This window comes from Bactrocera dorsalis, chromosome 1 (genome assembly GCF_023373825.1).
Source record: "Bactrocera dorsalis isolate Fly_Bdor chromosome 1, ASM2337382v1, whole genome shotgun sequence".
Classification (NCBI taxonomy): Eukaryota; Metazoa; Arthropoda; class Insecta; order Diptera; family Tephritidae; genus Bactrocera; species Bactrocera dorsalis.
Window position 1 is genome coordinate 39,945,940 of NC_064303.1, and position 27,446 is coordinate 39,973,385.

The 27,446-nt window shown below is 36.0% G+C and overlaps 1 pseudogene; it reads right to left on the reverse strand.

Moving 5' to 3' along the window:
* Positions 1-600: 600 nt before the first annotated feature.
* On the reverse strand, positions 601-27,241 carry LOC125777515 (uncharacterized; annotated as a pseudogene).
* Positions 27,242-27,446: the final 205 nt, after the last annotated feature.

The following is a 27,446-nucleotide window of genomic DNA, read 5'->3' on the forward strand; positions in this document are numbered from 1 at the left end:
CCATAAGACTTTCTTAAGCTCTTGATTGACGAGATCGTCACTTCAGAGTTTCCTAGTTCTCTCTGCAGGGCATAAAGAACATCTTCCTTGTGCTTGGTGACTTCATCAAGGTCTTTGCACTCCAAGTTAGAGTCTCCTGGGTCAGAATGTTTAAAGTGGGCTTGATCCCAACGACCATGTTCCATAGTAACCTTAGAGTCGGTTGGAAACACCTGCCTCACTGCTCCATTGTAGTAGCATTTCACCCCTTTGCGTTTTGGCGTATCTTTGTCACGATTATTCCCAAATCCGCTGGAGTTGTTGAGTCGTGACTTGATTTTCCGTAGCATCTCGGCATAAGAAAGGTCCACAATTTTTGATATTAAAATAGCTTGGGGTTTTGTCTTTGGCAATTTTGCTATCTTTCTGGTTTCGCCATTTCTTAGATACTATATTCCACTGTTCCTCCATCGGCTTTGTTGCTTGTTGCTCTATTAATGGACCCTTTCGTTGGCTTGTGCGGCTAATTGATTTATTGCTGGCAACTTTTACAGTGGCTTCAAACATTTGCCTTAGATAGAAATATCATCTCGTTAATTTCTGATCGCTTGAACTGACAAATTAGGCTTGTTCTTGCTCGGGTTCTTCGGCGAATTGATACAAGATCGCCTTACTTTGTTGTTGAGTCTGCTCTGCTCCGCCATTTGGGTTCTCTCGACTGAGTGTAATGCGACTACTCTTTTTACCTGGGCGGGTCGGGTGGATTGCCGACTCTATTGCCTCTGCTACTACTTGTTTTTGCAATTGCGAAATTCTGTCAATTATCGCATGTGGTTTACATGCATATGCTGGTTTACAGGCCCTTGTTTTTGGCCATGGGTGAGCGCGATTAACTCTTCTATAAGATATGCCTAGAGTAGCAAGCGCGCTCTCTTCTTCGCTCGCAACTTATTGCATCTTCTATTTTCTAGTGGTGGCATTGTGTTGCCAGGTACGGCTGCGCTGGCTTGCTTAGTTGCCATTGTGCATGTTTATTTGAATGGGAGTCACATCGTGCCGGGCCGTAAATTTGATGGGGTCCACACTCTTTTAAAGTTGGTGTAACAACTTTAATTGTCTGGGCGCTTTGTTCGATCAGGCGATAGGGGCGGTCTTGTTGCTCCGGTAAAACGGGCTACAATCCTCCTTGTTACCAGAGATGGCATGTGCTGCTTTGGGTTTAGCTGATATTTCTCAGCTATTCCCCATAGCAAGTCCCACTAGCGTAGATGCTGCCCCTCAAAAATTCCTCAGCGTTGAGATGCCCAGGAATTTCTCTTTGTGTGGATTGTGGGATTGTGGGGGATTCTACAGCAGGTAGCAAAGGGAGAGCTAAGAAGATGCGCTTCTCTCGCAATTTCCCTTTTGTGCTAAGCCTTTTCCACAAAATAAATAAATATTTTTTTAAAGGTGTTTTAACACTCAACGACTTTGTAGTTTTATTATGCTCAGTTTTTTGATTAGCTTGAGCTGATGTAGGACACTGTGTGTGTTTACGAGCACTTAGGAATTCAATTTAGGGATTATTTCTTATCGTATTTGATGCCATAAACGGGAGCAACCAAAAAAAAAAACACGTCACCGTCACTAACTCGCTCACTCAAGCAGATCAGATCAATGTATGTAGTGTATCGTTGAGAATACGTAGCGGTAGAAGGGAGAAGCATTCGCCACTGGGGGCACATTCGCCAACCACGGTTATCTCTCAACTCAGTATAGCAATCGAACTTGAATTATCGATAATGTTTGCTTCATCTGACCACCTCTTGTTTAACTTACTTTGGAAGTTGAAGTTTGCAAGTGATCGTAAACAGTTGCGTTAATCCGTTTTGTGTTGCAGTGGAAAGTTTTTAAAGTTCGTATTTTTATACTCTCGCAACAAAGTTGCTATAATACTCTAGTTTTGTTCACATAACGGTTGTTTGTAAGTCCTAAAACTAAAAGAGTCAGATATAGGGTTATACACTAGTCGGCATAATTATTTTGACAAAAAATAAATGGTTTAAGTTTTTATGTGACTTTGCAATGGTTTAATATAACTCAATGATTTTTTTTTTTCTGTATGACATAGTGCTAATACAAACTTAAAAAAAATGCTTTCAACACTTTGCCATATGAACTTCAAAAAATATAAGCTAAAGTAATTTTCATGTTGTGGCATAAGTATTTTGACAAGTACCTTTTTATGTGAATAACAAAGTTTAAACTTAAAAAAAACCTAAAGGCAAAAAAAGGAAATTTAGAAAATAATAATTTCCTGTAGTTTCAAAACTTTTCCATGGCGTTCTTTTCACTGGTACGTGGAATCATTAAAATTTTGGATGATCTCAGGATCGCACTATTCTGTCCTCAAAGGGAACTGACCTCAGAAATTGTCTCCTCTCTGGTTTTATTCAACGATACTGTTCCTTTACATTTGAATAAGAGACCAGACGTTTTCAATTATATTATTATAATTATATTATAAAAAAAATGCTTTCAACACTTTGCCATATGAACTTCAAAAAATATAAGCTAAAGTAATTTTCATGTTGTGGCATAAGTATTTTGACAAGTACCTTTTTATGTGAATAACAAAGTTTAAACGCTTTAAAAACAAACCTAAAGAGCAAAAAAAAGGAAATTAGTAAAATATATTAAATTTCCTTTAGTTCAAATAACTTTTTCCAGGGCCGTTCACCCCGGTACTGAATCAATTAAATTTTGGATGATCTCAGGGAGATATCTGTCCTCAAAGGGAACGTGACCATCAGAAATTGGCTCCTCTCTGGTTTTATTCAACGATACTGTTCGCTTTACTATTTGAATAAGAGGACCAGACGGGTTTCAATTTATATTTAAAATCTGGGACTTTGAGGTGGCCAAGTCCAAAGTTAGGTAACACCAACATCCTTCAAAATTATTAGTAATCATCGTGGTTTTCTGGAATGGGGCGTTATCATGTGGCAGAATGAAGGATTGACCAATGAAGCCTGTCTCCAGAAAGTAAAAGCATTCTCTTCTAGAACCCAGTAAATATAGGCCTTGGTTCATTTTGAGGCCCTAGTGGTACAAAGTGAACGAAGTCCACACCAGTGCATATATACGATACACATCCCAGAACAGAACATCAACAGAGAATCACCACCCATGGCTTACTTTTTGGCAAAAACAGGGCGCATTTTCTGCCTTTGTTTCCATTGGTAATCTTACAAAAAAAATTTATTTTTTGATGAATTATACTACAAAGGAGCTTTCATCTGTCCATAGAATTAGAACGCTCCTACCAGAAACGCCTTTGGATTAGAGGGCATCATTCCCTTTGTTGCGAATAGTCAGTCTTTTGGAGCTCTGTTTGCTTTTGTTATATATGGCACTTCCTTGACTTTAGTATAAGTCTTTAACAATCACACTTCTTTTAATCGGTCGACGACTGTGCGCTCGCTAATTGGTGTTTTAGCTGTCGAATTAAAATTGATCTCTGGCTGGCGGATTTGGGGCTTTAGAAAAAAACATTTTTTTGTTTTTAATTCCCGTACGAAGGACTTGGTCTTCACTAAGATCTTGTTTTTGTGCTTAGCACCTGATCTTCTTAAATTACGCATGTCATTTATGCTTTTTAAACTTTTTAATTGGTTGTGCAGTGCAGCAGTTTTGTTTGACCAGGGACACTTTAAAACTCATTGGCTTAATGTCTTTGACTGCTATTCCAGCAGTTTATAAAAACTTTGCTTACCATTGAGGATCTGGCTAACCAAACTTAGCTCAGCTACTAAATACAATTTCTATTTCTTAAATAAACAACGTCTTAATATATGCTGCAAAAGTTAAACACAGAAGTTCTTTTAATTCTCGCTCGCGTGCTTAAAAGTGTGAAAAAATATTTCCATAAAGATGCTAGTCAAAATACTTGTGCCACGCAAAAAGCCGATCGTCATGCATGCATTCTTATCAGCCAGGACTAGAAATGGGGATAGCGCAATAAGGCTAATTACGAAATTAAAATTTGGCACTGCACATAGCTGAAAATAGATTATTTGTTTTGCGTCTCATTTTTGCGACCCGTTATTTGAACGATTTTAAGTAACGCTGAAGTTCAATAGTCAAAAAGAGTTTCGTGCAAAATAATTATGGGGGGGCCGGACTAGTGTATATACAAGGGAAAGTGATCACGGGTGACGAGTAGAGTTGAAATCCGGATGTCTGTCTGTCCGATCGTTCCGTCCGTTTGCAAGCTGTAACTTGAGTATAAAACATTGAGATATTCATGATGAAACCTTGGTAAACGTATTTCTTGGCTCCATAAGAAAGTTTAAGTTCGAAGATCGGGCAAAACCGGCCCACTGCCACGCCACAAAATGGCGCAAAATGGCGGAAACCGAAAACATATAAAGTGTCATAACTAAGCCATAAATAATAAGATATTAAAGTGAAATTTGGCGCAAAGGATCGCATTAGAGGAAGGGGGCATATTTGGAACGTAATTTTTTTGGGAAAGTGGGCGTGGCCCCGCCCCCGAAAAAGTTTTTTGTACATATCTCGGAAACTACTGTTGCAATTCAACCAAACTCTACAGAATTGTTTCCTTCAGGCATCTCCATATACAGTTTCAAAATGGAAAGAAATCGGATAATAAACCACGTTCCACCTTTCCCCATACAATGGTTATGCTTGTAAAAATCCACTAAAAGTTGGCGTCAACCGACTCAACAAAAAACGTTCCAGAAAACACAAAATTTTACGGCAAAGAAATGGCAGCAGATTAAGGATAGCTTGCACCCAGGCTTTTTTTTGTTTTAATTGAAAATGGGCGTGGCGGCGTTTCGCCCACTTATGGACCAAAAACCATTATCTCAGGAAATGCTCGAACCGATTTCAATGAATGAAATTCGGTATATAATATTTTCTTAACACAATGATAACATGTGCGAAATATGGGTGAAATCGGTTCACAACCACGCCTTTCTTCCAATATAACGCTTATTTTGAATTCCATCTGATGCCTTCTCTGTATAATATAACATTAGGAACCAATGATGATAGCGAAATAAAACTTTACACAAATACGGTATTTGAAGCTGAAGGTTATCCCTTGTGGAAAAAACATTGTCCGTGATCGGACCTATAACTTTTCAAGGTCCCTAATATCGAACACGAAGAAGAACTCAGTGGCTAACCTAACCTAACCTAATTTTTCATCCGAAAATATCGGTAAATCTCTCAGAATTTATATTCTTATTAATTTTACAGCAAAATAAAAAATATGTACTCGTAAATGACGGATAATGAAATCTCGATTATCACTTTATCATGCGAGAGTATAAAATGTTCGGTGACACTACCGAACTTATCCCTTTTCCTTACTTGTTTATAATAACTTTGTTAATTAAGGTGTTCAGTAAAAGATTTTCATAAGTGTGATACCGACTATATTGCTTCTAGTAAAAATACAAAAAAAGTTGATAAAGTGCTGGAGAGTGTAAAACAAAGTGAGTTTTGAAGCATGCCTGCACCTGGGGCACATCCGCCACACTACAGGTGGGGTTGTTTCGCCGGCATATGGGCCCAATGGCGTAAATCCACCACCGGCATATGTATCCCATGGGGTAAATGCACCACACGCATATGTACCATGATGGGATAAATTTACCATACCCCATCTGGAAAATTAGCACATGAGTAGACATATTAAAACGTGGGAAATATTTTATAAACTGATAAGCGCATTTTGGTACTTGTATCTACATTTTCCACATAGGTTGTTATTAGCACCATGGTTCGAAACTATAAAAAAAAGACAGACCGAAGTGATTTGGATGAGAAAAAAGTTAAACTTGCAATCAAGGATGTTCTTTCAAAGAAATTCATTATAAGTGAATCTGCGCGAACCTATGGCTTGAAACGCACTTACGAGACCGACTAGCGAGACCGACTAGCGAAGATAAATAAGGAAAGAGCTAAAGCACTTGATGATTCCGGGCAATCCTCGGACGATGAGATATTTTTGTTCTCTTCGAAATATAGCTCAAAGCAGACATTTTCAAAAAAAATGGAAAATGAAATAACAGCATACTTCAATGTATGTTCAAACCTCCAACATGGATTCCCGTACAGCGCTGCACGGAAGTTCGTTTTTGATTATGCTGAAATGAATGAAACTAAAATCCCTTTATCCTGGACAAATAATAAAATAGCAGGAGTTGATTGGATGCAAGGCTTCATGAAACGACACAGTGATTTAAGTTTGAGAAAACCTGAAAACACCAGCCTTGCGCGTTCTATGTCTTTTACCAAAGCAGCTGTTATGGCATTTTTTGACAATGTGCACATTCTGTATAGTAAATTTTCGTTTCCTCCTGTCGACATTTATAATCTTGATGAAACAGGAATAACAACTGTTATGCCTCCTCCAAAGGTATTTTAGCACGTTTTCTTTACCTTTTTGCATTTGTACATACATCTTTAACCTAACCTAATGGTTTTTTGCTAGGTGATTTCGACGAAAAGAAAGCGTACTGTGTGTCAGGTGGCGTCCGCGGAAAGAGGTTCTTTAGTTACCATGGTGGGCATAATAAATGCTACTGGAAATGCACTTCCACCGGTATACGTTTTTCCGCGAGTTAAGTACAAAGATCACTTTGATAATGGTGGTCCCAACGGCTGCGTAGGTATTGCTGCTAAAAGTGGGTGGATGTCAACGGACGGCTTCTGTGAAGTTCTGAAACATGTTCAAAAAAACACCCGATGTTCCTCAGAAAGACCGATTTTCCTTTTTTTGGACAATCATGTTTCGCACTGCAGCTTGGCTGCTATAATGTTTTGCAGGGAGAATGGCATCCACATGATAAGCTCCTCACCGTATTCGTCGCACAAGTTACAGCCCTTGGACTTATCGGTATTTGGACCATGGTGGTATTCTTCTTTACTGGCGTAGACACCGCTTACGCGATTATAGCCGAGTCAACAACAGCGCGCCAGTCGTTTCTTCTCTTCGCTACGTGGCGCCAATTGGATATTCCAAGCGACGTGGCGCCAATTGGATATTCCAAGCGCGTTTGCCGTGGTCGTCATCAAAAGGGGGGTCTCTCGTCCGAGGCTGTTTTTTTCTTTTCATTGGGGGGTGTTTTTTACGTGCGTTCCCAAACCAAAACACCCTATGCAGGGGATTTTTCGCCTTCTCACTTTAGCTCGCCTTCAAACGGGTGTTCTTACTATAGGATACTTGGTCAAAGAGAATGCTTGAGTCATATGTAAAAGAATCGTTTCTGGCCACTCCCAAGTGAATGGCGATCAGAGAACTTTCCTCACTTGCGTGAACTTCCACACATGACTCCATCCTCCACGTCATATAGTGATTTCTTTTATCCAATCCTAAACGAGCTATTACGATTTACGATATACCCCAACTTTCGAAAATTCCTTTTTAAAAGTCCTTCCTTTTCAAAACATATGCAAAGGTTTTTCCACAGCTGGAATAAGTCCATTTAACAGACAAGCAATTTCTGAGGCAGACTTCATTAGCGTAGATGTCAAACATCAAACTGCTGATATTGACTTTGCATTAGAATTAGTTACAAACCAAAACAATGTTTCAATTGAGGCCCTGCTACTCCTTGCGAAATCTTAACCCATACCATCTGTTGGCAAAACTCCAGAGCAAGTTCGCTCTATTCCTAGAATAATCAAACCTTTTAACTCTTTGAAGTCAAGGAAAGGTTCATCTAAAATTCTTACATCTATACCTTACAAGGAAGAAAAGAAGAAAATTAAATCAGGGAAGGTGCTGCCACGAAAAACTACCAAAAGGTCCTTGACTATTAAAAAACGAGTATCCTCCGATGAATCATCAGATGATGATTCCTTAGTTACAAGTTTTGCAGATACCGATAAATCTATTGGATCGTTCTTTGACTCCGAGAGCTTGAATTTGAATAATTACGTTCTTGTGCGGTTTGAAGGTCCACAAGATCAGTTTTACGTTATGAGGATCCTAGTGCCCTGGCCGAGCAGGGGGGTCACATTAGTGAGATGCATTTTTGGTCTAAACACAATGGGTTATAACCATGCACACCCTCATAATAACCCTCACATAAACACTATGTTGACAAGTAAGGAAGGGCTAAATTCGGGTGTCACCGAACATTTTATACTCTCGCAGAATAAAGTGATAATCGAGATTTCATTATCCGTCATTTACATATTTTTTTTATTTTGCTGTAAAATTAATTCGATTAGTAGTTCCTGAGGTATAGTTTTTGGTCCATAAGTGGGCGACGCTACGCCCATTTTCAATTAAAAAAAAAAGCCTGGGTGCAGCTTCCTTCTGCCATTACTTCCAAAAATTTAGTGTTTTTGACGTTTTTTGTTAGTCGGTTAAAGCACCTTTAGTGATTTTAGACATAACCTTTGTATGGGAGGTGGGCGTGCTTATTATCCGATTTGTTCCACTGAACTGTATATGGAAATGCCTGAAGGAAACGACTCTATAGTAGTTTCCGAGATATGTACAAAAAACATAGTAGGGGGCGGTGCCACGCTCACTTTTCCAAAAAATTACGTCCAAATATGCCCCTCCCTACTGCGATCCTTTGCGCCAAATTTCACTTTAATATCTTTATTTATGGCTTAGTTATGACACTTTATAGGTTTCATCATGATATCTCAATTTTTACTCAAGTTACAGCTTGCACGGGTGGACGGACAGACGGACAGACAGACAGACAGACATCCGGATTTCAACTCTTCTCGTCACCCTGATCACTTTGGTATACATAACCCTATATCTGACTCTTTTAGTTTTAGGACAAACAACCGTTATGTTTTTGTTCACATAATACTCTCCTTAGCAACTTTGTTGCGAGAGTATAAAAATAATCAAATAATGGTCGGGTGAATATCTATAGCCTAAGAACATCCGTTTGAAGGTGAGCTAAAGTGAGAAAGCGAAACATCCCCTGCTTAGGGTTGTGCGCTGGGTTTTGGACCCGCCACTTAAAAAAACACCCCCAATGAAAAATTACACACAGCCTCGGAAGAGAAAACGGCTGTGTAAACTGTTGTTGAGCGACACCAAAAGCTCCGTCAGGATCGGGAAGGATCTTTTCGAGCCATTCGATACCAAACAAGGTTTCGGACAAGGCGACCACCTATCGTGCGACTTCTTCATTTTACTGGTGGAGAAAAAATTTCGAGCTGCCGAACTTAATCGAGCAGGTACAATCATCGATATCATCGGCCTCAATACCCGCGCCGTTAGTTCTGCTTTCTCCAGACTGGACAAGGAAGCAAGGCAAATGGGTCTGGCAATGATCGAGGGCAAGACGAAATATCTCCTGTTATCAAACAAACAGTCATCGCACTCGCGACTTGGCTCTGACATCACTGTTGACAGTCATAACTTCGAAGTTGTAGATAAATTCGTCTATCTTGGAGACAGCGTAAACACCACCAACAATGTCAGCCTGGAAATCCAACGCAGGATAACTCATGCCAACAGGTGCTACTTTGGACTGAGTAGGCAAGAAACAAAGTCCTCTCTCGACGAACAAAAACCAAACTCTATAAGTCACTCATAATTCCCGTCCTGCTATATGGTGCAGAGGCCTGGACGATGACAACAACGGATGAGTCGACGTTGCGAGTTTTCGAGAGAAAAGTTCTGCGAAAGATTTATGGTTTTTTGCGCATTGGCCACGGTGAATATCGCATCCGATGGAGCGATGAGCTGTATGAGATATATGACGACATTAACATAGTTCAGCGAATTAAAAGACAGGGGCTACGCTGGCTTAGTCATGTTGTCCGAATGGACGAAAACACTCCAGCTCTGAAAGTATTCGATGCAGTATCCGCCGGGGGAAGCAGAGGAAGAGGAAGACCTCCACTCCGTTGGAAGGACCAAGTGGAGAAGAACCTGGCTTCGCTTGGAATATCCAATTGGCGCCACGTGACGAAAAGAAGAAACGACTGGAGCGCTGTTGTTAACTCGGCTATAATCGCGTAACGCGTGTCTACGCCAGTAAAGAAGAAGAAGAAGAAGAAGAATATCTATACGAGTCGTAAATATAATATATCCTAATACATGCTCTGCTCATATTCATCTTTTTTGATTTTTATGATTTCCAATATACTCCCAAGATGAAGCTGTACCGAATATCGAAGAAAAAACTTTCCCGTATTTATTAATTCATTGGTTAGCAAAACGGGTTATATTCTACGCTAGCACGTGGATGTCGATATAAATACACTATTTAAGTGGAAGTTCGTAAGAGTTATATTTTCAATAAATATAAAAAATAAATAAATAAAATGTGGTTATTAAAAATAGTGAGACTATCTGTTATACTCTTGTTTAGTTAACCAATGCTTCGAGACATAGGAATCTGCTGTAAATATTTCGTCTATTTAAGATACTTATTTTAGCTCAACTCGTCTGGCCTTCGAAAACTGTTGCCAAGCATATCTCTCAACAATCAAATAATAAAGGGAAAAACAAAAGTTCATCATACGCCATGTGTTACTTAACTGCCTACAGCGGTTTATTGCGCGGATACCTTCCACATGCGTTCTACTTGCTGCAAATAGAATTCAGTTGATACGAATATTTATATTAAGTATAACCTTAAAAGTTCTAAAATCTTAAGAAGGTTAGAAGGCAATAATATTATCTAAAGATAGTTTTGGGAGAAACTTACATGGTTCCATCCTGCAAAACAAATGTAATTTCCACTGTTCGACTTTCTTTATCCATTTATCACTGTCTTCACTAACAAAAATTACAATATAATTTCTTACTTATTAGCGCTACCAACTTTTTGCGATTAATGATTAATGTGAATTTCGCTGAACTCATAATTCACAATTATTTATAGCCGTGTCTGTCATCAAAGCAACATTGGAATGAACCTTGAAGCTTAAATCAAATACATTTGAGTCTGGTTAAATCTAAACTAAAGTATGATGTTTTTCAGTGTTTACGAATAGTGTGATAACGACTTTATTAATTGCAAAATGTCGGTTTATTTATTATCATTTTTTTGCCCAACTCTGTTAAGAGTTTGCTAATAGCTAGCAACTAAAAAATATTTTAATTACGTTTAAACTTTTTTCTTGTGCCTATATAGTCTCTACTTTTATAAGCTATTTATCAAACAAAATTCGCTACAAATATTCGCATAAATCACTGGTTAATTCCAAACCCATGATTGTTAATATTTCACTCGAAATCTGGAAACAGACTATCTATAATTGACTTTTATAAGTGGTTATGAGGTTGTAATTGCTATAGGTACTACAGCTTTCGGTGAGGGTAGTGAATGAGCGGTAAGTAAAGGCGTCAAGTTATTATCGCATGTCAATCGTTAGACGTAATGCAATGTTTTCAACTTCATCAATTCCCATAACTCAGGACATGAAATTGGTGTACAATGGTTTCATGTTTTTAAACAACTCTAAATGGCTTGTAAGATCTTAAGCCTTACTCCTTTTATACTAAGTGTTATTTTATTTCGGATTACCTCTAAAAGCAGAATATTTATAATTTCAAGAGGTTTTGAGTTTCTGTTGAAGAGGTAAGTTCCTTAAATGACAAAATAAGAGTAAATTTATCATTAAATATTACCCCACAATATTTCTCATTAAGAAGCATTACATTAGATTAAAAAAATTATAGTATATTAAATCTTATTGGGTGAAGAGATAAAATTTATTACATTTAAAAGGAAAAACATCAAGTACATTTATAAACGTATTAAACAAAATGTAGGTATAAAATAAAAAGCTTTCGTTTACGTAAAATATAAATTGTACATGTAACAGCTGAAGTACATCAAACGTACTAACATTTAGAATTATTCCTATTTTATTTACCTTGTTGGTGGCGTTGCTGCGGAATTACAAAACTTGTATCATATAAATCTTAATTAAGCTAAGTGATCTAATAAAACAAAACACGAGTTTACGCATTAACGCTCTACAAAATTAAAGCTGTTGAAGTTACCAATTTCACTTTTTTTTTAACTTTTTTCATAGTAAAATGAAGAAATTAATAACAAACATTAAGTCCTTCATTAATTGTGAATGGCGCATATTAAGCTTGCCCTCTGCGTGTGAATATTACTCAAACGTCCTGTACATGAAAATATGCGTGCATCATATATGTATGTCTATATTAAGGTTGTGGAAGTGCGTACATTGCGTTTCATCACAAAGTGTACACCGCACAATGCTTAGTGATTACCGAAAAAAATATTACATAATAACCAAGGGAATAAATAATTCAATAACTTTACGATAACTCGTTTACTTCTCTTATATATTCCTTTACTGAAATTATAAGACATTTGGCTTTTTGTTTTTATTTTCACAATTTACTAATGTTTTCAACACATTTGACCTTAGGATGATTATCTGTTTATCTTGAACGAAATTGTAGCATGCAATATGTATGTATATTAAGTGATTGAAGATAATTAAACATTTACATTTCTTCGGAATTATGTTTTTATAGTGCAAATACTTATAAAGAAAAGATGGCGAATAGTTTTCAAAACATTATAAACAATTAATATTAAGCCACGAAAATTAATTTGCGATAATTTCAAAGCTGCATTCTGCTGTCTTCATAAGATGTTTTGATCAAACCTGTAGTATGAGAACGACGTCGCTTTCTAATATGTTGTATGAAATTTAGTTTAAAATCTATATTTATATTATCGTAAGTTTTTGAGTAAATAGTCAATACCTAAAATTTTTAATGTGTTACTAGAAGGTTCAGTTTAGACTATGGTCTCTGGTTGAGGACTTTTCCAAAAATCTGGAAACTTGTAAAAATGCAAATAGTTTACTCAACATATAAATAATATAATAGAATTTATAACAGTACATCTCCTCTGGCAAATACATAATTAACTGTGAGAACGTATAATTAGTGGGTAGGCTAGATTGTTACTTAAAAGACAACTCACTATTTTAGCGGAACAATACAAAACATTGTTGAGAGGAAAGTACGTTATAAATAAGAATGGGCGAACTTAGCCTATGTGCAACCAGCTCGGTAAGCCATTTGTATATTGTCATATTATTTGTGAACTGACTTGCATTTGAATATTTATTTATTGGCTATCAGCGGTTCGCTGCAGATATGTGCCAAACTTTTACCTAGCTGTCCATTTCTGTGAATACGGTAAAAGCGTATGTTGACTTCTATTGCCATACGAGTATGTGTATATACTAAATCTTTGTATGTATGCCTACGTGTATGTATGTACCAATAATGTGTGTATGTTTACGTGTCAAACCACCAATATCCACTATCAAAGCACACAAACAAAAACACTTACTTACGCTATTTACGTGCGCGATGATACGAGGTTATATTTTCGAACTTTGTCTCAATCTGAAGAAGCTATATGTAACTTATGTTAATTTTATACACCCTATGTTCAACGACAGGTTTCAAGACCTGAGCATACTCTTTTAAAACCCCCTAAAGTGATCCAGTAACCGATGCCCAGAGTATGCTTAAATAATGGAGGGAAAACTTCTCCACCCTGCTGAATGGCTGTGAAAGCATAACACTAAGAGAAGGCAAACCCGATTCACCAATCGATGACGATGAAAATACCAAAAGCTCCATCAGGATCGGGAAGGACCTCTCCCAGCCGTTTCATACCAAACGAGGTTTCAGACAAGGCGACTCCCTATCGACTTCTTCAATTTACTTCTGGAGAAAATAATTCGAGCTGCTGAACTTAATCGAGCAGCTACAATCTTTTATAAGAGTGTACAGCTGCTGGCGTATGCCGATGATATTGAACGATGAGCTGTATGAGATATACGACGACACTGACTTAGTTCTAGCTGGGACATGTTGTCCGAATGGACGAAAACATTTCAGCTCTGAAAGTATTCGACGCAGTACCCGCCGGGGAAGCAGAGAAAGGGGAAGACCTCCACTCCGTTGGAAGGACCAAGTGGCGAAGGATCTGGCTTCGCTTAGAATGTCCAATCAGCGCCACGTAGCTAAAAGAAAAAACGTCTGGCGCGCTGTTGTTAACTCGGCAATAATCGCGAAAGCGGTGTCCACGCCAATAAATAAGAATTTATTTCGTAAAATAATGAAAATCATTCCATACGACAGCTATTCTGAATTGTATATAGTTTTGGAATTACGGCACACCATTACTAGAAATAGATGCCCTTTGAATTTCATTGATAACCTTAAACATTCGCACTGATTTCATTCAATTAAGGTAACAGGAATCTTTCATATACATGTGTACATTAATCACATATGACATAATTTTCACTTACAATTCGCAGCACGACATCTTCAAAGCCGCCAATTGCAAAATTGCGAAAAAATTAGTAATCAAAAAAAAAATACTTGCATAGCCTTTATTGTTTGCCTACAACAGTATATTTTTACAGCATCTGCCATATTATTTTATACAAAATTATATTTTCTCATATGACTTTTTGCACGCATTCCCGCACTTAGCTTAGGGGGGTAACATCTGGGGGTTCGCACTGTCTGGGTCGCACTTTTACTTTATTATTCTTTGGTCGACTGTGAACACGTAAAAATATTTACGCAAATCAGCAAATAGAGCCGGCAATTTCGTAAATAAATTTATTTTGTTGCGCGCCTACAGTGCGAAACGCCGTGGGTGGAGTTTTGTTGGTAATTGCATATGGTTATAACGTTGCTGCATAAATTATTTTCAGGGTTTTTCCCCATATCTGCGTTGTAAAAAAAGTTTGCTTATGAAAATATTTTAAAATTTGTTACATAATTACATAAGTAAAATATAGTGAACATAATTTTAAGGCAAGTGTTCAAAAATGGACATGGACAACTGAACAAAGAGTCCCAATAATATATTTAGCTTAGTTATTATTCAACATATTAAAAATATTAAATAATAAATAACAATTAAATAAGAATTAAATAATTCTCACAAATGACTTGTATTCAGTTTAAGCCCCACAGAAGTAAGATAAAATTGAAACAGTTAGTCACCGTTTGATCTTACAAAACGAACAACAAGAGTCTGTATTTTCTAGCAACAGATCGACACGTATCCTAGCACATTTAAAATTAATTATACTTTTTATTGCAAATCAAAAGAAATTACGCTGTGAAAGACCAAAAATTCAGAAAATCTGTTGATGTTTTAAATTTCATTTTTTTTACACTCAAAAGGATTTAAAATTTAATTAATAAATTAATGAGAAATATGGTACTATTGTATAAATGAAATTCGAGTTTTCTATTTGGACAAAATTTTCTATTATTCATGTTGAGAAGGAATATATTACTCATACCCACCAGCCCATTGGAAAAAACTTACATTAATTACACAGAATATTTGGGTGGAGTAACAATCAAAAATTATTGGGAAAATGCGTGCCCTTTCTAAGGGAAATTTACATACTTTGTTTAGAATATCTTCTCCTTATAAGGGGTTATATCATTTAGAAGGTCGAAAAAAGCGAATTTTCCAGAAGGAAGAAATCTTTAACTGTATTTTAGGACTTAGTATTAGTAAAAATATTTCTTTGGAAAGGGACTACAACTGACCTTTGGGAGCTCCTCTCAAAAAACACATTTTGCGGTAACCACTATATCTGTGAACTGGATTCTCAGAAATTTAAAAAAATAAACAGATTTCGTTAAGGCAATGTTCAATCTAGTAAATAATCGAAGGGATAAGCAAAATAATTTTTTCTTGACATAATGCCTGTTTCTCAAAACAAAAAATGAATTATTAATTAATTAATTATAAAAAGATATACCTAAGAAACTCGTGTTTAAGACTAATCGGTTTAGCTTTTTTCGAGTAATTTTGGTCACCTACTTTGAAAACACGAATTGGATAAAAATGCGTTTAACGTTTGAAATGCAATTCCAAGCTCTTTGAATCGCCCATTAAAATTTGCGTGTAACTCCAAAAATACTCATCGGAATGATAAGAATTTTCTGTGTGTATTCTTAAATATGTGTAGATTAAGAAAATAAAATTAAAAAAAAATTGGTTTTTCGAAGATTCTAACGGCAACATTCACAGGCTCTATTGTAATTATCTTCTCAGTTGTAAAAGGTTTAAATAAATAATATTAATAAAATAATATTTTCCTTAATTTTTCTTTTACCAGAAGATGCTAAACGTTTATTGTACCTTTTCCTAAAATGAAACATGTGAAAAATGTTCGCACTTTAAAACTTCTTTAAACACTTAGAGAAAACCCACAACATATTTGAGTTAAACATGCCAACCAATACTATATGTTGGATATTTTCAAATATGCCCAAATTTATTACTGTAAATTAATCTTTTCAATTTCTTTTTATTTCTCATATTTCAATATTTGACAGCGGACCTGCTGTGCTATAATTTGGTTAATGAAAAGCAAATATTTGTTGCTGGCAACTTGACACTTTTATTAGATACCCCTCTGGATGCCTTTCGGGAAGTGAAAAGGCATTTCTTTGTATACAAATATATTTACTATACACAATCAGGGACACAGTACTAGTTAAATATCTTGCAGAAAACCCCAAAATTGGTTTCATACAACATTTAGCTTGGTTAAAACCTTTTAAAAGTCCGTTTGTCAACAGTAATTAAAAAATAATTAATATCTTGTAAAGTGACATTTCTCACCCCTATCACCTGTCGCATCGTTTTCGTTTAATCTTTCATACGTAATTAATTGTCATTTAATAATACTTGGTTGGTTACCTGTCAAAATATTCCTTTTAGAGCTATTTATACAAATTTTGATGTACACCACAATGGGAAATCTCATTACGTGACAAATTAACGACAACACTGAAGGAAATAGTTTTTATCTCAAAATTTTTAAATTTCATTTATAACAAGTAAGAAAAGGCTAAGTTCGGGTGTAACCAAACATTTTATATTCTTGCAACTTTCAGTAATCAAACCCAGGGAAATAAGGGGTAAACGTCAACCATAGGACCTGAATCTAAGAAATTTTATGTATAGTATACACATACTATATAAGTTAAAACACGTTTACTAGTTTTTATAAAAAAAAAATTTTCGGGATCTAAGCTCCTTTATTTAATTCCGCTTAAGAACTAAAGTTTACAATTAATTATACTTAACTCTAGACCTATGTTTGCCACTGCAACGGTTATGGAGCTTGGTGACGCTGCGCTTCCTACAGGTTGCCACTACAAGTGTCACACTCTCATCGATTTAGTGGTGTCATATTATATTGCGGTACAAAGTCACCCGCAAGATCGAAAATCTTTATATTAGGTATATGGGGGCTGTGGGAAGTATTGGTCCGATTCAATCCATTTTTGACATAGACATACCATTATCAAAGAAGTACTACTATCCCTTAATTTCAGTTGTACTCGTATATATCACACATTGACTGACATTTTCAATCAAAGGTCAAGTGTGGGTACCGGGGTCTAAATATTTGGTACCTAGGGGCTTGAACATTTTTTATTGGATTTGAACAATTTTTGGTCATAAGGTGGCACTCACTAAAGGCAATATTCGTTGAAAGCTTTATACCGTTATATGAATTACTTCTTGATTTGTGTACTGGAAACTGACCAAATTAAGTGGAAATTAAAATTATGGTTGGTTTTTGTCCGATATCGTCCATTTTCACAACGTGACAGAGGAATGTACAAAATAACAGTTTTATATCTTAATTAAGTCCTTAGTTATGCCACATTGTATGTTTTCGGTTAATTGCGATTAGACCCATCCAAGAACTTGTAATTTTTATAATATGGAATTCACATGTCAAGTTTAATCGAGATATCTCAATTTTTACTCAAGTTAAAGCTTGCACGGACGAACGGATGGACGAACAGATAGACTCTTTAGCAACTGGTTACAAGAGTTTAATAAATATTGTTAAGTCATTTTATCGTTACTCGTAAAAATTGTTGTGATGAAGGATTTATCAAAATGAAAATTCAATTACGGCAGATTTTAATGACGTATTATGAATGAATAAAGATTACTTTTATCCCCTGGCCCTTGAAATTATTTATTTTAATATGCTCCTCCTAATGAATCAACAATCATGCGACTGAAGAGCGGTTATAGTGCTAATAAAATTTGGGAATCTTGATGGTAAAAACTCTTAAATGATATAAGGTTGTTTAGAAAATTAAATTATATTTATATTTGCTAATTTCTTTTTATACTCTCGCAACAAAGTTGCTAAAGAGAGTATTATAGTTTTGTTCACATAACGGTTGTTTGTAAGTCCTAAAACTAAAAGAGTCAGATATAGGGTTATATATACCAAAGTGATCAGGGCGACGAGTAGAGTTGAAATCCGGATGTCTGTCTGTCCGTCCGTCCGTCCGTGCAAGCTGTAACTTGAGTAAAAATTGAGATATCATGATGAAACTTGGTACACGTATTTCTTGGCTCCATAAGAAGGTTAAGTTCGAAGATGGGCAAAATCGGCCCACTGCCACGCCCACAAAATGGCGGAAACCGAAAACTTATAAAGTGTCATAACTAAGCCATAAATAAAGATATTAAAATGAAATTTGGCACAAAGGATCACATTAGGGAGGGGCATATTTGGACGTAATTTTTTTGGAAAAGTGGGCGTGGCCCCGCCCCCTAAAAAGTTTTTTGTACATATCTCGGAAACTACTATAGCTATGTCAACCAAACTCTACAGAATCATTTCCTTCAGGCATCTCCATATACAGTTCAAAAATGGAAGAAATCGGATAATAACCACGCCCACCTCCCATACAAAGGTTATGTTGAAAATCACTAAAAGTGCGTTAACCGACTAACAAAAAACGTCAGAAACACAAAATTTTACGGAAGAAATGGCAGAAGGAAGCTGCACCCAGACTAAATTTTAAAATAGAAAATGGGCGTGGCGTCGCCCACTTATGGACCAAAAACCATATCTCAGGAACTACTCGACCGATTTTAATGAAATTCGGTATATAATATTTCCTTAACACTTTGATGACATGTACGAAATATGGGTGAAATCGGTTCACAACCACGCCTTCTTCCAATATAACGCTATTTTGAATTCCATCTGATGCCTTCTCTTTATAATATACACATTAGGAACAAATGATGATAGCGGAATAAAACTTTACACAAATACGGTATTTGAGCTGAGGTATCCCTTGTGGAAAAATTGTCGTGATCGGACTATAACTTTTCAAGGTCCCTAATATCGAACACGAAGAACTCAGTGCCTAACCTAACCTAACCTAATTTTTCACCGAAAATATCGGTAAATCTCTCAGAATTTAATTCTAATTAATTTTACAGCAAAATAAAAAAATATGTAAATGACGGATAATGAAATCTCGATTATCACTTTATCATGCGAGAGTATAAAATGTTCGGTGACACCCGAACTTAGCCCTTCCTTACTTGTTCTGTATATAAAGTTGTCAACAAATAATACTATTTGAGTGTTATAACCGTTTTGAGTTAATTGAAGCCATTGGACGTGAATCGTTACGCGCATTGAAGGATATTCCGAAAATTGACTTTAACGACTATTTCGAAAATTGGAAAAAAATTTACTTAAGTGTATTGGAGCGATGGAGGATTACTTTTTGGGGATGACATAGATTTTGAAAAATAAATTAACAATTTATACCATTTTTTGGTCATACATGTACATATATCAAATTATATAATTGTTGATAAAGAAAAAGGCAAGGTAAGCAAATATGTAAATATTGCAAATTTTATTTAATTTAATTTAAATTATTTATTATATTTGAAGTAAAAAGTAAACATACTATGTGATAACCACCACGTGCTCTAATATACATGAACAATATGCTGGTTTAGGTAAACTAAATTAGCATGGCATATTTATGACTTAACTTGTATGAAGTTTGGTGAATTGGCCAATGTAGTAGTTTCAGAGAATCGCAAGTAGCTACAGTACCGCATTCCGAGTTTTATGTTCGTACGTTTATACTTTATTGCATAAAAATAATAAAGTACCTCATACAAATAATTATATGTGCATCAACTTTTTGCAAAAAAAGAAAAGATTACAAAATTGCAAAATATTTCTGGTTTATTTTTATTATTACATAAGATATAAAAAAATAAAAAATAACAAAATTCGAATATTTTTTTAAACTAAAAAACAAAATTTAAGTTTATGCTTATAGTAAATATTTATATGTGAATTTTTCTATTTTTGCCTGTAAATCTTATTCATTTGAGTTCAACTAAAAGACATCTCTACTTTAATAGTCAATAGTTTTGCCTTTATTTTTTAAAACTAAATTAAGCCGCTTTGGCATTGAATTAACTAATGACTGTAGAATAGTTATGTCAATATTGGCCCATTTTTGCTCTATGGCTGATTTAAGGTGACGTACTGTCTCAAACTGCCTTCCGTTTTGGAAAACACGTGCAGATCACCCAGAGATCTTCGATCGGATTTAGGTCCGGACTTAATGCTGGCCATTGTAATACGGGAATTTGCCTGTCATTAAAGAAGCGCTTCGTAACCTGTGCCGTGTGGATTGGAGCGTTATCCTGCTGATATGTCCAGTTATCGCCATAAATATTTCCAGCAAATTCTATCAACTCACTGTCCAAAAAATTTAAAAACACACTAGCATTCATTTGAGTGGATGTATAACATATAGGTGTCTTTCCATTGAAGCAGATTGCAGCCCATACCATCAAGGTACCGCCTCCAAAGCCTCGGTTGTAGCAGGAACGTCGTTCCTGACGCGAGTCTCCCCAATATTTCTTGCAATGATCTGGGCCGTCCAAATTGAATTTTTTTTCGTCACTAAACACTATATTCTGCCACTCTTCGGCCCAGAATTGGTATTTATTTGCAAACTGCAAACGTGCTATAATATGCCTTTGCAAGAGCTTTGGTTTAGGTACCATGGAGGTGTGTTTGGTAAGCTTATTTTCATGAATAATTTGAACAATTCTTTTCCTTGTTATTTGCAGTCTTAATTTGGTCCGTATTTGACCGCCACTCATCGAATTCGCTACTGCTAGCCGTCGAATCATCCGTTTGCACCGATCATCAATGTTGGTTTTCCGTCCGCTGCGTCGCACTGTACCATAATTGGTGGGGTTTTTAACAAATCTTGATATACAAATTCGATGCCGCTTTAGTCTGGATGCACTCTCGTATATTTTGGAACCGCTTTCATGCATTCCTATAATTATTCCTTGTTCCTTGGCTGACAAACGAGTACCACGAAGCATTTTTAGGCTTAAAGTTAAATAAATGTATTCAAATTTCAAATAATTCATTAAGTTAATACACCTACAATAGGATTGCAAACAAATTTTCACGCAAAAAGATTTATCCGCGACAATATCAGCAAGAAAGAGCAGCTAGACTGATTTTGCACATACAAACGGGTGATTTTTTTGAGGTTAGGATTTTCATGCATTAGTATTTGACAGATCACGTGGGATTTCAGACATGGTGTCAAAGAGAAAGATGCTCAGTATGCTTTGACATTTCATCATGCATAGACTTACTAACGAGCAAACGCTTGCAAATCATTGAATTTTATTACCAAAATCAGTGTTCGGTTCGAAATGTGTTTCGCGACAAATTTTGTTCAGCGATGAGGCTCATTTCTGGTTGAATGGCTACGTAAATAAGCAAAATTGCCGCATTTTGGGGTGAAGAGCAACCAGAAGCCGTTCAAGAACTGCCCATGCATCCCGAAAAATGCACTGTTTGGTGTGGTTTGTACGCTGGTGGAATCATTGGACCGTATTTTTTCAAAGATGCTGTTGGACGCAACGTTACGGTGAATGGCGATCGCTATCGTTCGATGCTAACAAACTTTTTGTTGCCAAAAATGGAAGAACTGAACTTGTTTGACATGTGGTTTCAACAAGATGGCGCTACATGCCACACAGCTCGCGATTCTATGGCCATTTTGAGGGAAAACTTCGGACAACAATTCATCTCAAGAAATGGACCCGTAAGTTGGCCACCAAGATCATGCGATTTAACGCCTTTAGACTATTTTTTGTGGGGCTACGTCAAGTCTAAAGTCTACAGAAATAAGCCAGCAACTATTCCAGCTTTGGAAGACAACATTTCCGAAGAAATTCGGGCTATTCCGGCCGAAATGCTCGAAAAAGTTGCCCAAAATTGGACTTTCCGAATGGACCACCTAAGACGCAGCCGCGGTCAACATTTAAATGAAATTATCTTCAAAAAGTAAATGTCATGAACCAATCTAACGTTTCAAATAAAGAACCGATGAGATTTTGCAAATTTTATGGGTTTTTTTCTTAAAAAAAGTTATCAAGCTCTTAAAAAATCACCCTTTATAATCTATCTTTTGTGAGTGTATGATGCAATTTATCGCTTGAATACTGTGTTAATACTACTGTAGAGGTTTAGTTAGTTAGTTAGAAGGTGGTTTTTTCGTGTATGATTTTAAACCGGTTTCCCTACCTCAATCAAATATTTACACAATTTTACAATATGTTCTAATTCATTCGATTGTTTTTTTTTTACAATTTCAGGAGGAGCTTTCCAATAAATCGGCTGAAATAGCCAGTGAGATAAGTGAAACACTCACCAACGAACTCTAGTTGCCCGAAGAGGATCAACCTCTGCCATTCAATGCGACTTTTGAAAAAAGCATCGACAATTGATTAGGAAGTCCAACCAAAATTAAATCTATCGGAAAATGCCGAAGATAAAAACTGTCACCGAATACTGATTAATTTTTATACAGACGCTTTTTTGACTGAAATTGAACAGTTTATTTTTTTATAAGCATAATGAATTTAACGACATAATTAATTACATTAATTTGATTTAATGGGGAATGATTCGCACGAACGCGATAACGGTCTTTATTGACAGTTACGTTCTCACCAACATATTTTTTAAAGAAATGTGGGCCGATATATTCACCGGCCCAAAAAATAATATGAGCCCCCTAAAGCACAAGTGGTGTAACTCCACTTTTTCTTCTGTCGAGATATTAAAGGGTTTGCTAAAAGTTGTATATAAAAATCAATATTGAACTTTTGGACTACTTTTTTCAATAAAACTTCAGAAAAAGGTCTTATTTAACTTAAATTAATGTTTTTGAAACTTTTTGTCCATTAACTCTTGTTTTATCGAGTACCGAAAATTAATGATACCATTTGTGCTGTAAATGGTTTTAAGATTTCATTTAACTTATAAATAGTTTGAAATCTGTTTCGTTTTCTCATCTAATTTTTCATGTATTATCGATAAAACTTAAATTTATTTCATTATTGACAGTATAATAAGTGAAAAAATATTTTTTTATTCATCGTCACTTTCTTGAAATTCTTCCTGAAGTGGGCCAACATCTTCAGCAGTCTCACTAGTAACAAGCCCCTCGAAATAATTGTGGTGTACTGGAGGGATGTATGGCAGCAAGTCCATCATATATTTCCTTTTTTCTTTTGAAATAGGCCGAGCTCTTGTGTACAGCTTACCTTGATCAACGATGCAAACATTAACCGGTCGTCCTTTTTTTCCTGCTGTTCTTGAAATCCAATGTTGAAAACGGCATATCTTCAGATAGAGTTTCCTTAAAAAGGATTTTAAATGGCTCACTTTTTGTGTAGCGTATCCATTGCATTTTCAGCCACGATACAGGTTGGCCTTCACAGTCTTTTTTTCTTTTGGTGATTTTTTTTAGGATGTTTTCGACTGACAAAAAATTATCGATCGTCATAACTGTCACATGAAAGGCATTCTTTTTCCTTGACAACGCAATAGTTCTATACCAGTCGTCAGGTGTAAATATTTGTTGCGACTTACCAAAATTTTCAATAGATGCAAAGTCACAGTCATTGGGGAGGAATGAATGTCCACTTTGCATGAACTTTTGGTCCATCATTTCTACATTATTGTCTGGACTTTGGACATATTTCATCAACGTCATAGCGATTTTCCAGTTACGGTTTTGACCTGTGCATGTGTCGCTATACATAACCACATGTTTGGCTGTTGTCGCTCTAAATTTTATGTGTTTAATTAAACACGATGAAATTTCTTGTGAACCTTTAGAACCATTTACTTCGTCCCAACAATACATGAACCCCATTTTCGTTGAAAGTTCATGGCAACCTAAATTATATACGTACATATTACATGTGTAGTAGGCCTGTTGACACACCAATTTCGGGAAAGGCAGGGACTTATCCAAATCAAAAGAGAATGCATAGTAGCTGTCATTGTTAGCACTTTTTTCAGCATCCGCCTTCATGGAATCCCGAGCTTGTTCTGTCTTCCGTAAATGAAGTTCATGGTCCTGCTTGAGCTTTCTCTTTTCTTCTTCATCTGTTGAGTATTTTACCTTATTAGAAAAAATATCACACTTGACACTAGTGTCTTTATGTGGGGCGTGAAATTGCAGATTGAACTCGTTATTAAAAGTTCTTCGATATATATGCTCCCTAACAGGAGGAAGCCCTTGGCTTTCAACGTGCTCCTTGTACAGATTGTACATAAGTCGTATATTTAAGTTCTCGGCTAAATATTTCCTATTTGGGTTGTGTTTTCTTGTGTAGTGAGATTCGTATGAAGGAAAAGCTGAAATATGGGCTCTTACTTGTGCCATTTGTTCATCGGAGGTTTTGTTACCAGGCACCTTCTTACCTCGTTTATCGTCCCCTGGAGGATAGCCCATTTTGACCTTCTCCAAAGCTCGCGTCATTCTTCTATTTGAGATTTTCAATGTTTCTAAGAAGTACCTCTTGCAAATCTGTTTGGTTTCCCTAGCAACATTATGATAGAACCTATTTGAACTTGTTCGATTCTTCTCAGCGGTGGTTGGCCGACGACGTACCGTTAATATTGGTTTCAAAAGACCACAAATGAATGCATTTTGGGCAGATAATGTCCCTATTTTCCAAAATGCTTCGAATATTTTTTTTCGTTCTTCTTCTGTTATTTTGTTAAAACACTTTTTGGTGCATTTGCAATCGATATTGCTAAATTGCTTCTCTGGAATTGGCTTTCCCTTTCTAGTGACATAAGAGTCTCCCGAATTTCGCTTCCTTTTCCTTTCTTCTCGCTCCCATTCCTTTCTCTGCCTTTTCCGGGCTCTCTTTGGCCTTCCTTCTGCATTTTCCTCTGCTTCACCACTTTCACGAGTACTGGGTCTCCCTTCCACAGCAATGAAGCAGCTGCTTCATTGTCCTCTATGGAACCGGGATCATCAACGGCTGAAACCAAAGCTTACGTTCAATTATTTCAGAAAGTATAAACATTACGACATGAATTAGCATTTTCGATTAAGCACCAAATTGGGCTTTACAACAACAAACGAATGAAGAAATTTTGCCATTTTACAGCTTAAACTTAATTCTTAATTTCACTACTGTTACCTTCACCTGAGTCCATCTAAAGAAATTATTACAAAAAAACACTGAGAATAAGTCTTTCTCCCATGAAATTCACTGCACGAATGGTAAATTTGTCAATTATACCACATGTGCTGTCAACGAATAGGCGGGAGCATTCACTGCAGTAGTAATTTCTGCTTTTTATGAAGTTGCTATGGGAACTAGAAGCTACTACGTTATTGCGTTAAATAGAACAAGTTTTCCTCAATACAGTGCCATAGCTAACTCAAAAAAAAAAAATGGAGTTATACCACTTGTGCTTTAAAGGGCTCATATAAAAAAGTACCTTTATTTGGATCACACGTTATTTTAGTTAATATACATACTATATATAGAGAATAATAATATTTGTTGCTTCATTCAGATTTTTGGATGATAGGCATTTTCTGCTGCCATTATCTGCGTTGAATTAAAGAGTAAAATAACTTAATATTTATGTACGATTTACCACATTTGTGTACAAGGTGCGCCGGAGTCTTTTTTAATCTAGTGCCCGCTGGTGGCTATATGTCTATATGTCGACTATTGAAGTTATTGCGTTTTAAGTGTCAATATGTTTGTGTTATCGGTGCGAAAATGAGCTTCGAACAAAGAGCCAGCATGAAATTTTGTTTTAAAATTGGTAAAACTTTTACCGAAACGTTTCAATTGATGAAACAAGTTTACGGCGATCATTGTCTATCCCGTAGCAGAGTGCACGAGTGGTTTCAACGTTTTCAAAGGGGTCGTGAGGGCATAAATGAGAATCAATATGTGTGCCAATCAAAATCCGTTTCCATCAGAAATTCCATCGAAACTGTACGTTAATTCATCAAAAATCAACCGAAATCATCACTTATAGCATTTCGACCGAATATTTGGACTTACGAAAGGTGTTTGTACGGTTTGTTTCGCACAAATTTACTGACGACCAAAAATTGCTCAGAATCCTACATTCAAAGGACATCATTGTGACTGATTATTTGACCAAACATCACATTTTAACCATTAACCATTCCCTTTATTTCCCTGATATGGCACCGTGCGACTTCTTTCTTTTCGGAAAAATGCATTTGCCCATGAAAGGAAAGCGTTATGCAGACGTAGAGGCCATTCAAAAGGCTTGAACCGGCATGCTGGCGGCCATACCGGACAACGAGCTAAAACACTCGTTCGACATGTTTTTGGACCGTGCAAAAAGCTGTATTGAAGCAGAAGGAGACTATTTTGAATAAAATATATTGTTTGTTGTTATAATGGAAAGCAATTTTCAATGTTTTTTTATCTTTACTATAATACAGTATATAATTTGAATTATTCTATTGGTTAACGACATAACTTTCGATTTGCAAAAAGTAAGCAAATTTAAAATATCTACTACAGTTCTAAGGAAAATTATCAGTCCTTTCGTATTTTAAAGTTGGTAAAAAACAAGAAATAACGCTAACATCGGCTGCACCCAAGTGTTAATACAGTATCTTTCACAGCTATATGCTATATTTCTCATACCATAAAAAATTATAAAAATATATTTTTCTTGATTTTGATTGACAACTTATGTAAGTATATGCTAAAGTAGTCCGATTTAAACAATTTCTTCGGAGTTTGTACTGCAGTCTTGGATAATAATAATAAGATACATCGTCATATGAAAAAGTTTTCAAAACAAGCACTTTATTTCGGTCGTTCAGCTTGTTTGGCAACTAAATGGTGTAGTGGTCCAATATCAGTTTCACTAAATAAACAGATTTACAAGAGGAAAGAAAGGTGAGCAAAGTTTCAGATCGATATATCAGAAAATTAGAGACTAGCTTACGTATGTCCATATAGCTAAATCCATGTAGCTCGTCCATGTTGTTCATTTATATATTTTACAATGTCGTTGATGTTCAAGGCATAAAAACCTTTACATATTAGTTATCAATAAAAACTAGAGAGGTAAAGCACTTACTTATACTTACTATGTAGTACTTGCATACGAGGGCTGCTATATATATTTCTGGCCTAATAATGAAAATAGGAATATTTATCAACGAAAATGTTTTTTTGTTTTTTCGT